This window comes from Amblyraja radiata, chromosome 37, assembly GCF_010909765.2.
Source record: "Amblyraja radiata isolate CabotCenter1 chromosome 37, sAmbRad1.1.pri, whole genome shotgun sequence".
NCBI lineage: Eukaryota > Metazoa > Chordata > Chondrichthyes > Rajiformes > Rajidae > Amblyraja > Amblyraja radiata.
This window is the reverse complement of record NC_045992.1, coordinates 9476729-9492605: the sequence shown is the minus strand read 5'-3', so window position 1 is coordinate 9492605 and position 15877 is coordinate 9476729.

Here is a 15877-nt window from a genome sequence, read left to right as displayed (position 1 = left end):
AAGCACTGCCTCAGGGCATGGCATCAGTGCAAGGACATGAAATAATCTGTGCAGAGCCAGATAGCTGGAGCTTGTGTGGTAGAAGAGTTGTTCTTATGTGGGTGGTCAGAAGATATCATGGGGTCAATTATTCAACCATTACTGTTAAGAGAAATTGATGTTAGTTACCTGGGCACATTATTACACACTGCTGCTAAAGTAGTAGCTATCAACACAGAAATGAACATGAACATGAACATGAATTACAACATTCTTAAGGGGTTGGACAGGCTAGATGCAGGAAGATTGTTCCCGATGTTGGGGAAGTCCAGAACAAGGGGTCACAGTTTAAGGATAAAGGGGAAATCTTTTAGGACTGAGATGAGAAAAACATTTTTTACACAGAGAGTGGTGAATCTCTGGAATTCTCTGCCACAGAATGTAGTTGAGGCCAGTTCTTTGGCTATATTTAAGAGGGAGTTAGATGTGGCCCTTGTGGCTAAAGGGATCAGGGGGTATGGAGAGAAAGCAGGTACAGGATACTAAGTTGGATGATCAGCCATGATCATATTGAATGGTGGTGCAGGCTCAAAGGGCCGAATGGCCTACTCCTGCACCTATTTTCTATGTTTCTATGTTTCTATATGAGGCTGAGGATAGATAATGCCATTCATGTTCAGCATTGCTGCCATATCTGTCCTGAAACAGATTCCTGACAGGATCTTCCTCCAACCTAGCTGCAACTCATTTTATATAAAACCATAGAAGGGTTAGGTTGTGGCTTTGAAACAAAAACAGAAATTTTGGATGAACTCTGCATGTCAAGCAGCATCTGTGGCATGAGAAACAGATAATGTCTTGGATCAGCGACTCTGCCTCAAGAACTGAAGAAGAGTTTTGAGGAAAGGTCACCGACCTGAAATGTTGACTCTTTCCGCAGTTGCTGTTTGACTGGCTGAGTTCTTCCAGCATTTCTGTTTTTGTTTCGAGTTCCAGCTTCTGCAGTTTTCTTTCTATCCTATTTCAGGGTCCACTTTCACGTCTTGTGTCTGATGGAGCTAGAAGGCTATTCAGTTCCGCACTACCAGAAAACTGTTATGTTAATGTAAAGCCTATTAAAATCTCACCCTGAAACGACAAAACAATGTAAAACGACAATGATTTGCCTTTTGGAACCATCAATTTGCTTTGAAAATTATTGTCAATAGTTTTATCTTAAATATTTGGCTCCCTGTTGTTGCCTCAGTTTGGAGGAAAACATTTCCCAAATGCGGAGTTATGCATTTAGGAAATAAGAATAAAGACGTAGATTATTTTCTAAATGGAGATAGAATCCAGAAATCGGAGGTGCAAAGGGACTTGGGAGTGGTGGTGCAGGACTCCTACAGCTGCTGACAACCTTCTACCGCTGTGCGACCTGGAGCATACTATCGTATGGCATCTCTGTGTGGTATCTCAACTGCACGGAGGCGGAGAGGAGAGCTCTTCAGCGCGTTGTCCACAGAGCACAGAAGATCATTGGGACACAGCTACCAGCCTTGGAGGGCATCTACCGCACACGGTGCCTCAGGAAGGCCGTCAGCATTCACAAAGACTCCTCACACCCTTGTAATGGACTGCTCGAACTACTTCCCTCCGGCAGACGTTACAAGGCCTTCTACGCCCGCACCTCCAGACTCAGGAACAGCTTCTTTCCCAGAGCTATAGCTGCTCTGAACCGGCCCTGCTGAGTGCCCCCCACCCCCAGGGACTGTCTACCTCGGATGGTCACGTCGCATAGACACATCTGCACTTTAGTCTGTTTTGACTATTTTACTGTTGTAATGTTCTTTGTACAAACCATGTTTTCGGGGAATCTAAACCTAAATTTTACTTAAGTTATGATGTCGGGTGGAAGCTGCATACCCAAATCTCGTTGCACTTATGTGCAATGACAATAAAAGATATTATTATTATTATTATTATTATTATTATTATTATTATTATTATTATTATTATTATTATTATTATTATTATTATTATTATTATTATTATTATTATTATTATTATTATTTTATTTTATTTTTTATTTTTATTTTTTTAATTATAAATGTTAATTTGCAACTCGAATCAGTAGAAAGGAAGGCAAATTCAATGCTAGCATTTATATCAAGAGGACTGGAATACAAAATCAGAGATGTAATGTTGAGACTCTATACGTCGCTGGTCGGGTTGCATTTGGTGAGCAAATTTGTGCCCCATATCTGAGGAAGGATGTGCTGGCTCTGGAGTGGGTCCAGAGGAGAATGATTCCAGGAATGAGTGGGTTAGCATATGATGAGCGCTTGTGCCTCTACTCGCAGGAGTTTAGAAGGTTGGCATCCCTCAAGGGTTTCGACCCGAATCGTCACCTGTTCCTTTTTACCAGAGATGCTGCTTGACCCGCTGAGTTACTCCAGATAAAGGTAGACAAAAATGCTGGAGAAACTCAGCGGGAGTGGCAGCATCTATGGAGCGAAGGAAATTTCCTTCGCTCCATAGATGCTGCCTCTCCCGCTGAGTTTCTCCAGCAATTTTGTCTACCTTCGATTTTCCAGCATCTGCAGTTCCTTCTTGAACATTTTATCTACTCCAGATAAAATTGTCTGGCAGGTTCATTTAAAAAAAAAAATTTGAATAGTATACTTAGAAAGGCCAATTTGTTAGTATTTATATCTCCTGAGGAAATGATCTCAAAATCTCACGAATCAATTACGGTCAGCCCCATTAGTGGGTCATAAATCATGGGTGACTGACCCATTTCTCACCTGCCGTCCACTGTGTAAATCTGCAGTCATCTTTTCCTGTGGACAGGTTACAGCTGTTGCTGGGGACAACAAAAGGAGAAGGGAGCAAAAACAGCTGTTAATCGCACAATTTATGAGAGTCAGATGTGATGGGAACTTGTCAACCAGGTTCAGGGCTGTACTCGGGTTAGAAAGCCTGAGCACTAATTGCAACAGGTCACTTTTCACAAATGATTCCTTTTCTTTTGCTCTATAAATCATGCAGGAATATATTGTACCCTTGCCAGAGTCAACACTGTTTAATGAGCAGCGCAATGGTGCAGCTGGTAGTGCTGCTGCTTCACAGCGACAGAGATGCAGGTTTGATTCGATCATGTACTGTCTGTGTGGAGTTTGCACATCATTCTCCCAGTGGGTGTGTGGGTTTCCTCCAGGTGCTCTGATTTCCACCCACGTCCCAAAGACATGTGGGTTTGTAGGTTAATTGGCCTCTGTAAAATTGTTCCCAGTGAGCAGGGAGTGGATGATGTAGTCGTTAGAGAAGTAGAATGGTAGTGACATAGACAAAGACAATTCACTCAATTTCTGGACCCATGTGATGTAATCAGTTTCAATTCAGTTTCAGTTTAGTTTACTGTCATGTGTACCGAGGTACAGTGAAAAGCTTTTGTTGCATTCTAACCAGTCAGCAGAAAGACAATACATGATTACAATCGATCCATTTGCAGTGTATAGATACATGATAAGTAAACAACGCTGAGTGCAAGCCAGCAAAGTCCGATCAAGGATAGTCCGAGGGTCATCAAAGAGGTAGATAGTAGTTCAGCACTGCTCTCTGGTTGTGGTAGGATGATTCAGTTGCCTGATAACAGCTGAGAAGAAACTGTCCCTGAATCTGGTGGTGTGTGTTTGCACTCTTCTATACCTTTTGCCTGATGGAAGAGTGGTGAAGAGGGAGTCGGCAGGGTGCAACTTGTCCTTGATTATGCTGCTAGCCTTGCCGAGGCAGTGTGAGGTATGAATGGAGTCAATAGAAGGGAGGTTGGTTTGTATGATGGTCTGGGCTGCATCCATAATTCGCTGTAATTTCTTGCATTCCTGGCTGGAGCTGTTCCCAAACCATGCTGTGATACATCCTGATAAAATGCTTTCTACGGTGCATTTGGAGAAGTTGGTGAGAGCTGTAGGGGACATTCCAAACTTCCTAAGCCTTCTAAGGACATAGAGGCGTAGGTGTGGCTTCTTGATCGTTGCTTCAATAGGGTTGTCCAGGAGAAGTTGTTGGTGAGGGTAGACACAAAATGCTGGAGTAACTCAGCGGGGCAAGCAACATCTCTGGAGAGAAGGAATGGGTGACGTTTCGGGTCGAGACCCTTCATCAGACGGATGTCAGGGGAATGGACGGTACAGAGATTAAAATGTAGTCGGAGACAGAAAGACAAGTGGGAGAACTGGGAAGGGGGTGGGTATGGAGAGAGAGGGAAAGCAAGGGCTACTTGAAGTTAGAGAAGTCAATGTTCATACCGCTGGGGTGCAAGCTACCCAAGTGAAATATGAGGTGCTGTTCCTCCAATTTGCGCCGGGCTTCACTCTGACAATGGAGGAGGCCCAGGACAGAGAGGTCAGTGTGGGGATGGGAGGGGGTGTTAAAGTGTTGAGCAACCGGGAGATCAGATAGGTTTAGGCAGACAGACCGGAGGTGTTCAGCGAAAAGAGGTTGTTGGTGATATTGACTCCTAAGAATTTGAAGTTTTCGACCATCTCTACTTCGGCACCGTCAATGCAAACTGGGGTACGTGTACCACTTCACTTCCTGAAGTCGATCACTATCTCTTTTGCTTTGCTGACAATCCATTGTGGCTTTTCAATTCCATCCATCGAGATGTGAATCCCATGGCTGTGCAGCAATGAGCTTGGTAGAATTCTGTCAACTCAGTGCACAAAATGGGGTGGAAGATTGCACACTTCACGTAGTCTGCCCTGTTTCGACGAATGCAATCAACCCGGCGTGCATAATCAAATAAGATCAAGTAGTACAAGTTGTCCTACAACTTTAGGCTGTGCACGCCATGCGCAAGAAGAAGACGAAGTGCACAAAATGTGTCTTAGAACTTATTTTTCGTAATGAAATGTGAATGTATCTTGTAACAATGGGATACATGAGTGTCATTACGATAGATATTTGTGTGGGCTGGCTATGGGGTGGCGGGTCCTCTCCATGATTTGCCAATTCATTGGGGAATGTCATCACATTGATTAATTCCCTCTGCAACTCCACAGGAACTGACCCATAGCTGTTGCAGCATGAGCTAGGCTGATAGGTGGCACGTTATGTTTGTGTTACACAGCTACCAAGCCATAATCATTACCAACAAGAAGGCTTCGGCACGTATATCTGACTTTCAATAGTACTATATCAACAATGTTCCTACTCTGTGGGTGGTCACTCATCTGGATCAACCACATAAAAATATAATAATCATAAAAGTAAGTCAAAGTCACTTACATTTGCAAGCACCTCCCTTCCGAACACTGTTCCTCTTGCAAGTTACAAATCAGGGAGTCTGAAGGAATTTTGTCCATTTGCCTGGATGAGAGCAGTTACAACAACACTCAAGGAACTCAGCAATATGTAGGACAAGCATTGACATTCCATCTACCACACATAGCCATCAGTTCTGCATTATGCAGTGAGCAGCATCTACAAGATGCACTGTACAGAAAGCCTCTTGCCTCTCCTACTTTGAAGCCTTCCCACAATCTCTCACAACCTCTCACAACCTACCTACAACCTCTCCGATCAAGAAGGACAAGGGCAGCAGGTGCATGAGAACACCACCACCACCACCACCACCACCAGTCACACACGACCTTATTTGGAAATGTACTGGTCTTCCTCCAGCAGTTTGATTTCCCCCCCCACGTCTTTTGTAATAACTCTAAATCCTGAAATACCCTACCCACCAGCACTGCAGAGATTCAAGAATCAGTGTCTCTTGACTTTCTCAAGAGCTTTTCGGGATGGGAAATTACTGCCATTGATCACATCCTGTAAATGATACAAATGAATAACGGTGACTCTCATATATCTATCAAATGATTGATCACTGTTAATTTTACATTGAATTACATGGTACTTGGAGCAGGAATGTGGAACATTACACCAAACAAGTCAATGCTGACTTTCAACACAAACACAAGCTTCATTTAGATCTGAATATAGACTGCCTGTTCCTTCCTCCTTCATTTACATAGCTAGCTTTATTTGAATACATTTCTACTATTTGCCTCAAGTATTTTCTGTGCGACAATCTTCTATAGGTGTGCTGTAGAAAGCAGCTTTGGTAACAACTCCATCCAAGACCGCTGGAAATTGCAGAGAGTTGTGGAAACATCCCAGACCATCATGCAAACCAAACTCCCATCCACTGATTCCATCTACACTTCACGTTGCCTCGGCAAGGCCATCATCATAATCAAGGACTAGTCTGACTCGTCACTCCCTCTTCTTCCCTCTCCCATTAGGCAACAGGTACAAAAGGTTAAAAACCAATGGCTCCAGATTCTGGGACCGTTTCTTCCCAGCAGAGATAACTGAACTGTAATCTCACCAACTAGTCTTGACCTCCCATCTACCTCATGGAGACCTTCAAACTACCCTTAATTGGACCTTATTGAACGTTACCTTGGACTAAATGTTATTCCCTTTGTCGTGTACCTGTACAATGTGGACAGCTTGATTGTAATCATGTATAATCACTTTGCTGACTGGATAGCATGCAACAAAAAGCTTTTCACTGTACCTCAGTACATGTGACAATAATAAACTAAACGAACTAAAACAAGTTCCACGTTTGCACCACCCTTTGAGTAATGTGGTTGCTTTTGAATCTATGGCTACATTGCGTTGATGGTACCTGTTCAGATGCCCCATGAATAGAATTGTCTTCTCTATATTAACCTTATTAAACTCCCTTATAAAGTTAAAGACCCGTCTCGTCACCCCTCAATCATGGGAAAATGGCAGAGAATGAGCAATGTATTCACACCTGTTAGACGGCAAGAGAATATGTAGCACTGGCTCTTTAGCCGACTCAGGATAGTTTATGCTTTGATCAATGATTTCACTCGTTGAAAACACAAATGATTGTGCTGCTGTTTTCAGTGTTGCTGTCTTGATTACTGGCACAGTGCAGGCAATTTCCATTACCCAGAGCTCTGTGTATTGTCACAGCTCCTTAAACATGCAAATAGAACTGGACCTTTCAACTCGCTGTTTGTGCTGTTACACCATTAAAGCTGCATTAACCCTAATGCTTTGATTGTTTAAGAGCGAACTTGTGGGCACAAAATGTTCCAACACATTTCACATGTTGCGGAATTCTCTCCGTGAGTGGGTTTGCTACTCTGATGAGAATGGGCACTTTTGGCCTCCACTCCAACATGTCAATCAGGCAAGCGTTGTGTGTTTGGACATTACCTGGAACTTGGAGTGTGCAGCCAAATTAGTGAACTAATTATTCAGCCTCAAAGTTAATTCTGCCACAAATTTGCACTAAACTAAAGTTTGTATCAAAGTGTTGTTGCCCTAATCTTCACTTAACCCCAACACCAATGACCATCTCAACTCTAATTCGTACACCTGAACTCTCAAATAATGTCCAATATTCTAAACCCAACCCAAACTAAGTACAACCTCACTCTTACCTTAATTCACATGTTAAACTCAAATCCTAAACCCTAACCATAACCAGCGACTATAAACACGTTATCACTAAGATTCCAGTCATTAATATGAATGCACTAATATCATTGTTATTAATATAAATATCTCAAATATTACTCTTAATACTCCAATCACTAACGATAATAACAAGCAGTAAGCCAAGCACTGACACTAAAACTATAAATCAAACTGTAAAGTAATATTTAAACTACTGGCCCAAACACCTTAACTGTGAGCATTTAATTTGCCACCATCTATCTATATCTATATCTATATCTATATCTATATCTATATCTATATCTATATCTATATCTATATCTATATCTATATCTATATCTATATCTATATCTATATCTATATTTATATCTATATCTATATCTATATCTATATCTATATCTATATCTATCTATATATTACTAAAACTCATCTTGTTTGTTTGTTTGTTTTTTGTATATATGTGTGTTCCCGAAACTCCGCTAATACGATAGCGCTACAATTTTTGGCCCTCCTTACTCACCATTGTCCTGGGATGTGTATTAGGCAAGTTTTGTTCACATTCATGTTATATTTTAAGTAAGTAAGTAAGTAAGTTTATTGGCCAAGTATTCCCATACAAGGAATTTGCCTTGGTGCTCCGCCCACAAGAAACAACATGACATACAGTGACAGTTACGAATGTCTCAGAAAACACTAAACATTAATAATAATAAAACAATTAATGATAAAACACCATTGATCAAGCATGTGAACCAACAAAATACCAGATATTTACAAGGTATTGCCATTTAAAACTTAAATTTACTTAAAGCAATGCCTCCACTTGCCGGCCACGTCTGCGCAGTTGGGCGAGGCCCGTCAGTCTGCTGGTGGGCAGTGGGCCTGGTATCCCCGCCTGCACAGTTGGGCCTTTACCGATTTTAAGATCGCCATTTTGTTTTTCCGCGTGTACTTGGCCTGGCCTCACAATGGGGACCCAAGGGGACCAGTGTTAAGTTTTGTTCTATTTTACAAATGGCTCCATGGGACCTTTATACACTTTATCAACTTTAACTTAATTTCTGCCGTCAATGGCACAACTTTGAATGTTGCAGTCGTGCCTTGGCAGTGCAAGCCTGTCAGCCGCGCATGCGCAGTTTGGTGGAATATTACGTTAGGGGAACGGGACCCAATGGGTCCGTGCTTGTCTGAAATAAAAATCCTAACCAGTAACATTAATGGCAACCCTTAACACTAACAAGTGAACTACTAAAACATCGACCATAACATTCTAACCCTAACCTGAACATCCTAGCACTCGAATCCCTAATGGTAACACCTTAATCTTAAATACCATTTGTTTCAATGTAAGATATTATTTAAAAATCACATCAATAAAAACCAGCTCAGAGTCAGTAACAACTCTAAGTCCCTTAACTGGAAAGTTGGAGAAGTGTTAGATTGTTTGTAAATGTTTACAAATATAATCAAGGAATTTTTGTTCAAGATTTCAGTTGCCTTGTGTGCATTATGCAGGAAGAATTTGGTCTTTGTTTGCTCTCAAGAGTGTGGGGCTAGTTGAGAGGGTTTGTGCTGTTCTGTACTGGAAGGGCAAACTATTATTTCCATAGACATCCCATTCTCCTTTTCTATCCAATTGTGCAAAGAAAAGCTTGAACAAGAGTCAGGCTCTGAGACAAAGCTGGGGAGTATTTTAAGAATAGCGGGGCACCATGGGGAGAAGGGGAGGGGCTGGGACTGAGACTGCAGCTGAATCCATTATCCTCTCTCACACTAATTAGACTTTTCTCCTGACCATTCAGCTTGTTCATCGAGCCGTCCACTGCCAAATTCTATCCCCCTTAAAAAACTTTTACGGGTAAATTTGCATTTGTTTGCCTATCCCTCTGGTGAGCAAATCAACACTTCAAAGGAGTCAAGGACAGAGTGATCACAAACATTATGAATTATTGTTTTGTCCTTTCAGCTGACAGACGACTGAACTAATTGAGCTGCCTCTGTCCTGAATGTATCGGCTTTGCTTTCAAGCAATAGAATGATGGATGATCTGTGCTTCAGAGGGCAGCACAGGGTCAGTGGATCGGAGTGCTGTTCTGCCACTCAACGCCGGAGAGCGGGTGCAGTTAAATGAGCCTGTTGCCTATACTGTGATGCCAAGCACAAGGATGTTTTGTCTTTGGCCAGACCACTGACTGTTTATAAAATAAAGAAAAGAGGGTCAGTCCTCAGCAATCTGAATCTGGTTCCTTTCATGGAACGACTGCTTCTCCACAGTCTTAATAGGGCACAAAATAAATTCTGCAATTCATTCTAGTCGGGCCTCCCACACTTGGCGGGGTGACTCAGAAAGAACGCTTCCTTGATTACCATCTTTATACCTAACTAATTGTTGACAAATTGCAGCTGGACAATGGCACACTCTCCAATTCAGATGAGGGGAGGGATGCGGGTCGCCCTTTGTTGAGTCCAATGCAGCATTGTACCCAACGCTAATGGGATTCATAGGGTTAAGACTGAGGTGCAGAACAGATACCTTCGAGCGGAGGCTTTCAGTTCAGTGCTCAGAGAAGGTTCGAGGCTGAAGTGTTTTTTGTGCGGTAGTTCCAAGGATGAACACACTTCCATTAATGGATAGAGATCCGAACAAGGGAAATTGTTTCCAACTATCATTAAGGATTGTGGAGGAAGGAACTGCAGATGCTGGTTTAAACCGAATTGAGACACAAAAAGCTGGAGTAACTCAGCGGGTCAGGCAGCATCTCTGGAGAAAAGGAATAGGTGACGTCGAGACCCTTCTTCAGACGTTAAGGATTAGTTGCCTATCGGTGATATGAATTCAGATTTAAATTGATGATCACATGGGGATTTTCTGTCACCTTCAAATGAAAAGGTCTGGATCCGGCACTAGGGGGCGAAGAGTGTGTTGGGTTGGGATGTGGCGTTGGAAATAATGTGGCTGAAGGCATTTGGGAGGAGTAGGTCATCCAGAAATTGGCCATTACTGCATCTAAAGGACACAAAGTGCTGGCGTAATTCCGCAGGAACTGATACATGATAACAATCATGTACATGATTCAATCATATACATGATAACAATCGAGCCATTCACAGTATACAGCCAGATGATAAGGGAATAATGTTTAGTGCAAGGTAAAGCCAGTAAGATCCAATCAAAAATAGTCCGATAGTAGTTCAGGGCTGCTCTTTGGTTGTGGTAGGATGGTTCAGTTGCCTGATAGAGGGTGCAAGAAGGAACTGCAGATGCTGGTTTAAACCAAAGATAAACACAAAAAGTGGGAGTAACTCAGCGAGACAGGCAGCATCTCTGGAGAGAAGGAATGGGTGATGTTTTTGGTCAAGACCCTTCTTCAGAGGTCTCGACCCAAAACGTCACTCATTCCTTCCCTCCAGAGATGCTGCCTGTCCTGCCGATTTACTCCAGCTTTTTGTGTCTAGCCTGATAGAGAGTTTTCCATGTGAGAAGGTAAGCAGATTGGGTGAGTGAATGGCCATCTCATTGAAAAGTACAGAATTGGACAGACATGATTGAGACAGAAGATAGACACAAATGCTGGAGCAACTCAGCCTGACAGGCAGCATCTCTGGAGAGAAGGAATGGGTGACATTTCGAGTCGAGACCCTTCTTCAGACTGAATGTCACAGAAAAGGAAAACAAGAGATATAGACGATGATGTGGAGAGATATAGAACAAATGAATGAAAGATATGCAAAAAAGTAATAATGATAAAGGAACTATGGCATTGTTAGCTGTTTGCTAGGTGAGAAGGCAAAGCTGGTATGTCTTGGATGGGGGAGGGATGGCAAGTCACACCTGTGTGACACACATGTGTCTACCTTTGGTTTAAACCAGCATCTGCCTTCCTACACATGGTTGGGACAGAGTCTGAAGAAGGTTTTGACCCAAAACATCATCTATTCCTTTTCTCCAGAGATGTTGCCTGACCTGCTGAGTTACTCCAGCTTTTTGTGTCTATCATTAGTTTTCTTAATATGCATCAGTAATTTTGTGTCTATTCTTTGATATTCCCATAAGCAGCATTGCTTGGAGTCTGTGGTCTCAAAATAACGGGGTGTACATTGAGGAGATGATACTGTAAGTTTTCCCCGCTCGGTAGGTAACAAATCTATGGAATTCTCTATGCAACTGTGATGTAGTCTCAGTCCCTACATTCCTGCAGCCTTCTGAGATCATGTTTCTCCAGTTCTTGAAAATCTCTGAATCACTAGTTAAATCTTCAGTTGCCAAAATCTTAAACTCTAGAATTTCCTTCCCTACACCCACCAGCCTCTGTAAGATGCTTCCTCTTTTGCTAAAATATGTACTTATCTGTTTTTCTATCTCTTAAAACGCATTTGAATTAAATTCTGTTTGATAACGCTGCTGTGGAATAGTTTTACCATGTTAGAACTACTGTACAAACCACATCTTATTGAATATATCACCAGAATTCCTACCTGACAATGACCTGTAAGGATTCATCCCATGATAGCAGGGTGATGATTTCAGGCTTAATTTTAGCTGTCACAATGTAATAACAAGATGCTGGTTTATAGTAAAGATAGACACAAAATGCTGGAGTATCTCAACGGGTCCGGCAGCATCTCCGGTGAAAATGGATCGGTGACATTTTGGGTCAGGAGATTTCTTCAGTCTCCTAATTTTAGCAAGAGTGTTTTAACTTAATATATCTTTCTCTGTAATCATCATGCCTCATTTATTTAAAGAAAGAGATTTAGAGGAAAATGTTAACCCCACTCAATGTGTGTATATATTTATTCATGTGTGTATATATATATATTATGGTATATGGACACACTGATCTGTTTTGTAGTAAATGCCTACTATGTTCTGTGTGCTGAAGCAAAGCAAGAATTTCATTGTCTTATCTGGGACACATGACAATAAACTCACTTGAACACTTGAACTTGAACACAAATTGAGATATTTAGAGAATTTGTGAGAGATTGCAATAAAAATTGTTGCTAGTGCTTTTCACACCAGCAAGATTTTGTGGAGAGAAAAACAGAGCTTTCATTGCTCTCATGTTGGGCTGAGGTCTCTCATGTTGGGCTGAGGTCTCTCATGGTGGGCTGAGGTCTCTCATGGTGGGCTGAGGTCTCTCATGTTGGGCTCTCATGTTGATGAACATTTGGTGACCAGGATAAGAGTACATGGGAAGAGCAATTGTACTTGGAGGCTAAATGTTGTTTAATGAAGCTCCATGAAAATTCTCTGTTAGAGTTGGCAAGTTGGACCAGTTGGACCAGTTGCACCATGGAACAAACATTTGGTTTTGTTTAAAATCACCATAGCAACCTCACTGACGGAGCGACCGCAGGCAGTGAGACTGGGCCCGCACCTGTCCTCCACTATCACCCTGAGCACCGGCACACCACAGGGCTGTGTACTGAGCCCCATGCTCTACTCCCTCTTCACTCACGACTGTGTTCCTGCATTCGACACCAACACCATCGTGAAGTTTGCAGACGACACAACAGTGATTGGGCTGATCACCAACGGTGATGAAACAAAATACAAAGCGGAGGTGCAGAGCCTGGCGGACTGGTGTGCACGTAACAACTTGTCACTAAACACCTCCAAGACCAAGGAGCTGATTATTGACTTCAGGAGATCCCATAATGGAGAATACGCCCCAATCTCCATTTACGGGGAAAGTGTGGAGAGAGTGTCCAACTTTGAGTTTCTGGGCACTCACATTTCAGAGGACCTCACATGGTCCACCAACACCGCTGCGCTGGTCAAGAAGGCACAGCAACGACTGTTCTTCCTGAGGACATTAAAAAAGACTGGTTTGCCCCAACAGCTGCTGACAACGTTCTACCGCTGCACCACAGAGAGCATATTGACGTATGGCATCTCTGTGTGGTATCTCAGCTGCACGGAGGTGGAGAGGAGAGCTCTTCAGCGCGTCGTCCACAGAACGCAGAGGATTATTGGGACATAGCTACCAGCCTTGGAGGGCATCTACCACACACGGTGCCTCAGGAAGGCCATCAGCATCCATAAAGACTCCTCACACCCTTGTAACGGACTGTTCGAACTACTTCCCTCCGGCAGACGTTACAAGGCCTTCTACGTCCGAACCTCCAGACTCTGAAACAGCTTTATTCCCAGAGCTATAGCGGCTCTGAACCGGCCCTGCTGAGTGCCCCCCACCCCCCCTGGATTGTCTCCCTCGGATGGTCACGTCACACAGCTTATTTATTTATTTTACTTTTCTTTTACATCGGTTGGAAGCTGCATACTAAATCTCGTAGCACTGATGTGCAATGACAATAAAAGATATTATTATTATTATTATTATTATTATTATTATTTTACACAAGATTTATTGTGTATTGAGCAGTGCAATTTACTGGAAAGGTGGGCAAAGACCTCGATTGTCAATCCCCTGTGTCCAAATAGATGGGAGGTTCGCCCAGCTTTACTCAGATGAGTGCACAATGTTACTCCATCTGTGCTCTTGCCTTTATCCAAATTAAAGTCATAAGGTCATAAGTGATAGGATAGGAATTAGGCCATTCGACCCATCAAGTCCACTCCACCATTCAATCATGGCTGATCTATCTCTCCCTTCTAACCCCATTCTCCTGCCTTCTCCCCGTAACCCCTGACAGCGCACTAATCAAGAATCTATCTATCTCTGCCTTAAATATATACATTGAATATCCATCAACTTAAATAATGAAGTTCTAAGGCATGACAATCAGTCTGCACCAACCAACCAAGTGGCCAAAAGCTTAAAGTCCCCGACCTCAATGATGTCTTAACAAGAGAAAAACTTGCATTACCTCGCAAACATAAATCTGAACATTATTTGATTAAAGGAAAAGGTTACTATAAATACAGTACCATGCTAAGTAATTTTATCTTTTCTAAGTAGGCAGGGCCATCAGACTACCTGGTTCTTCTCCTCTTTCCTGAAAGGAGCAGTCCCTTTAAAATGCGAGGCAGGTTTAATCTTCTTCTGAGGAGTTCCTTTAAGAATCTGAAGAGCACACATCATTCCCTGTTGAAACTAAGAGAGTTGAACAGTCTGTAGACAACTTGCAAAAGTTAAAAAAAATTACAAAGGGGTTGGGGCTTTTATTTGCCCTTTAATTCTGTGTTTTTTCATGTGGAGAATTAAAAATATTTCCTTTGCATTCTGTGTGCCCTGATGGATGGTCTGGGTGGCTTTTATATGCAAACTAATTTGGATACAAACCAGAGGGGGAACCCCATTAGAAAGAAGCTTTCAGGCTATAATTGAATTTCTTCACTTGTTAGTTTGCAATGAAAATGTCATATTTTTCCGTGCCTCTATTCAGTGCAAATTAGATCTCGTTAGAAAGAAATGGTTTCTTGGCAAGGCATGAAACACCTTGGAGTGGGCCTGTAACTATGCAGAGCAGCTGGAGACGGCTCCTCGACACACATGTGCTCCAGTTTGTCGAAGATGTATAGACTTGTGAATTGCTATTCAGTGTGGCCTCCCCTCTCTGTCACAGGGGGTTAAGTCTGGGCCTTCTCCAGGGCAGTCATGCCGAAAATTTAGAGTGACACTTGAACAGGCTGCAGATAAGGGTCGGAGTTGTACACGAGCTTTATTGTGCAACGTTCCATTTTCTGAGCGCACAAATCCAGTGTGTCGCGATGTGGGCAAGATACCTTTTTCTGCAGCAGGAGCTTATTCTCCTGCCCAGGCTGCGGGAACAATCTACAAATGCGATTAGCTTCGTATTTCTAGGGGTGAATGGAAACCGCCTGCATTGATTTCCACTCTCTGCCACTGCACATCTCGCACAACCACTGTCATTCAGTCAGAAGTGATCCTACTTACCTAATGAATCACTCTGATAAAGAAACAACACCATGCTTAAACTAAATGAGACAGAAATGAAACGTTAGAAGCATCTTCTCTATTCTCGTTACACCATGATTATATTGTATGTCACCACTGTTGGTCAACTGAATTTTTAATAGTGAGGTATAGGGGGCCACTGACGAACATCAAATTCACAAAGTTAAGTCTATGCACCTCACCCAAAGTGTTTGTCATCCGGATAATGATTGCATTCGCCAATTTATTTGTTCAGTGAACAGAGCGAAAGATTGTCATTGTATTTGCCATAAAACCCAACTCCTTGAAACTGTTTCAGCTGATAAACAGCTCAGAAGGGATTTTGAGAGTTGATCTGCAGACTGAGATTGTCTTTGAAGGCAAAACTAACCCTTAATTGCCCAGGGAGGTGATAACAATAATCGATTTCAGGACTCCCTTGATGCCAACAGTGTTCATGACTTATAACTGAACTCATTTGACCAGGATGTTCTGATCTCCGTTAGTTTGGCCAAGATCATTCATGGCCATTTTGGACCTTGCAA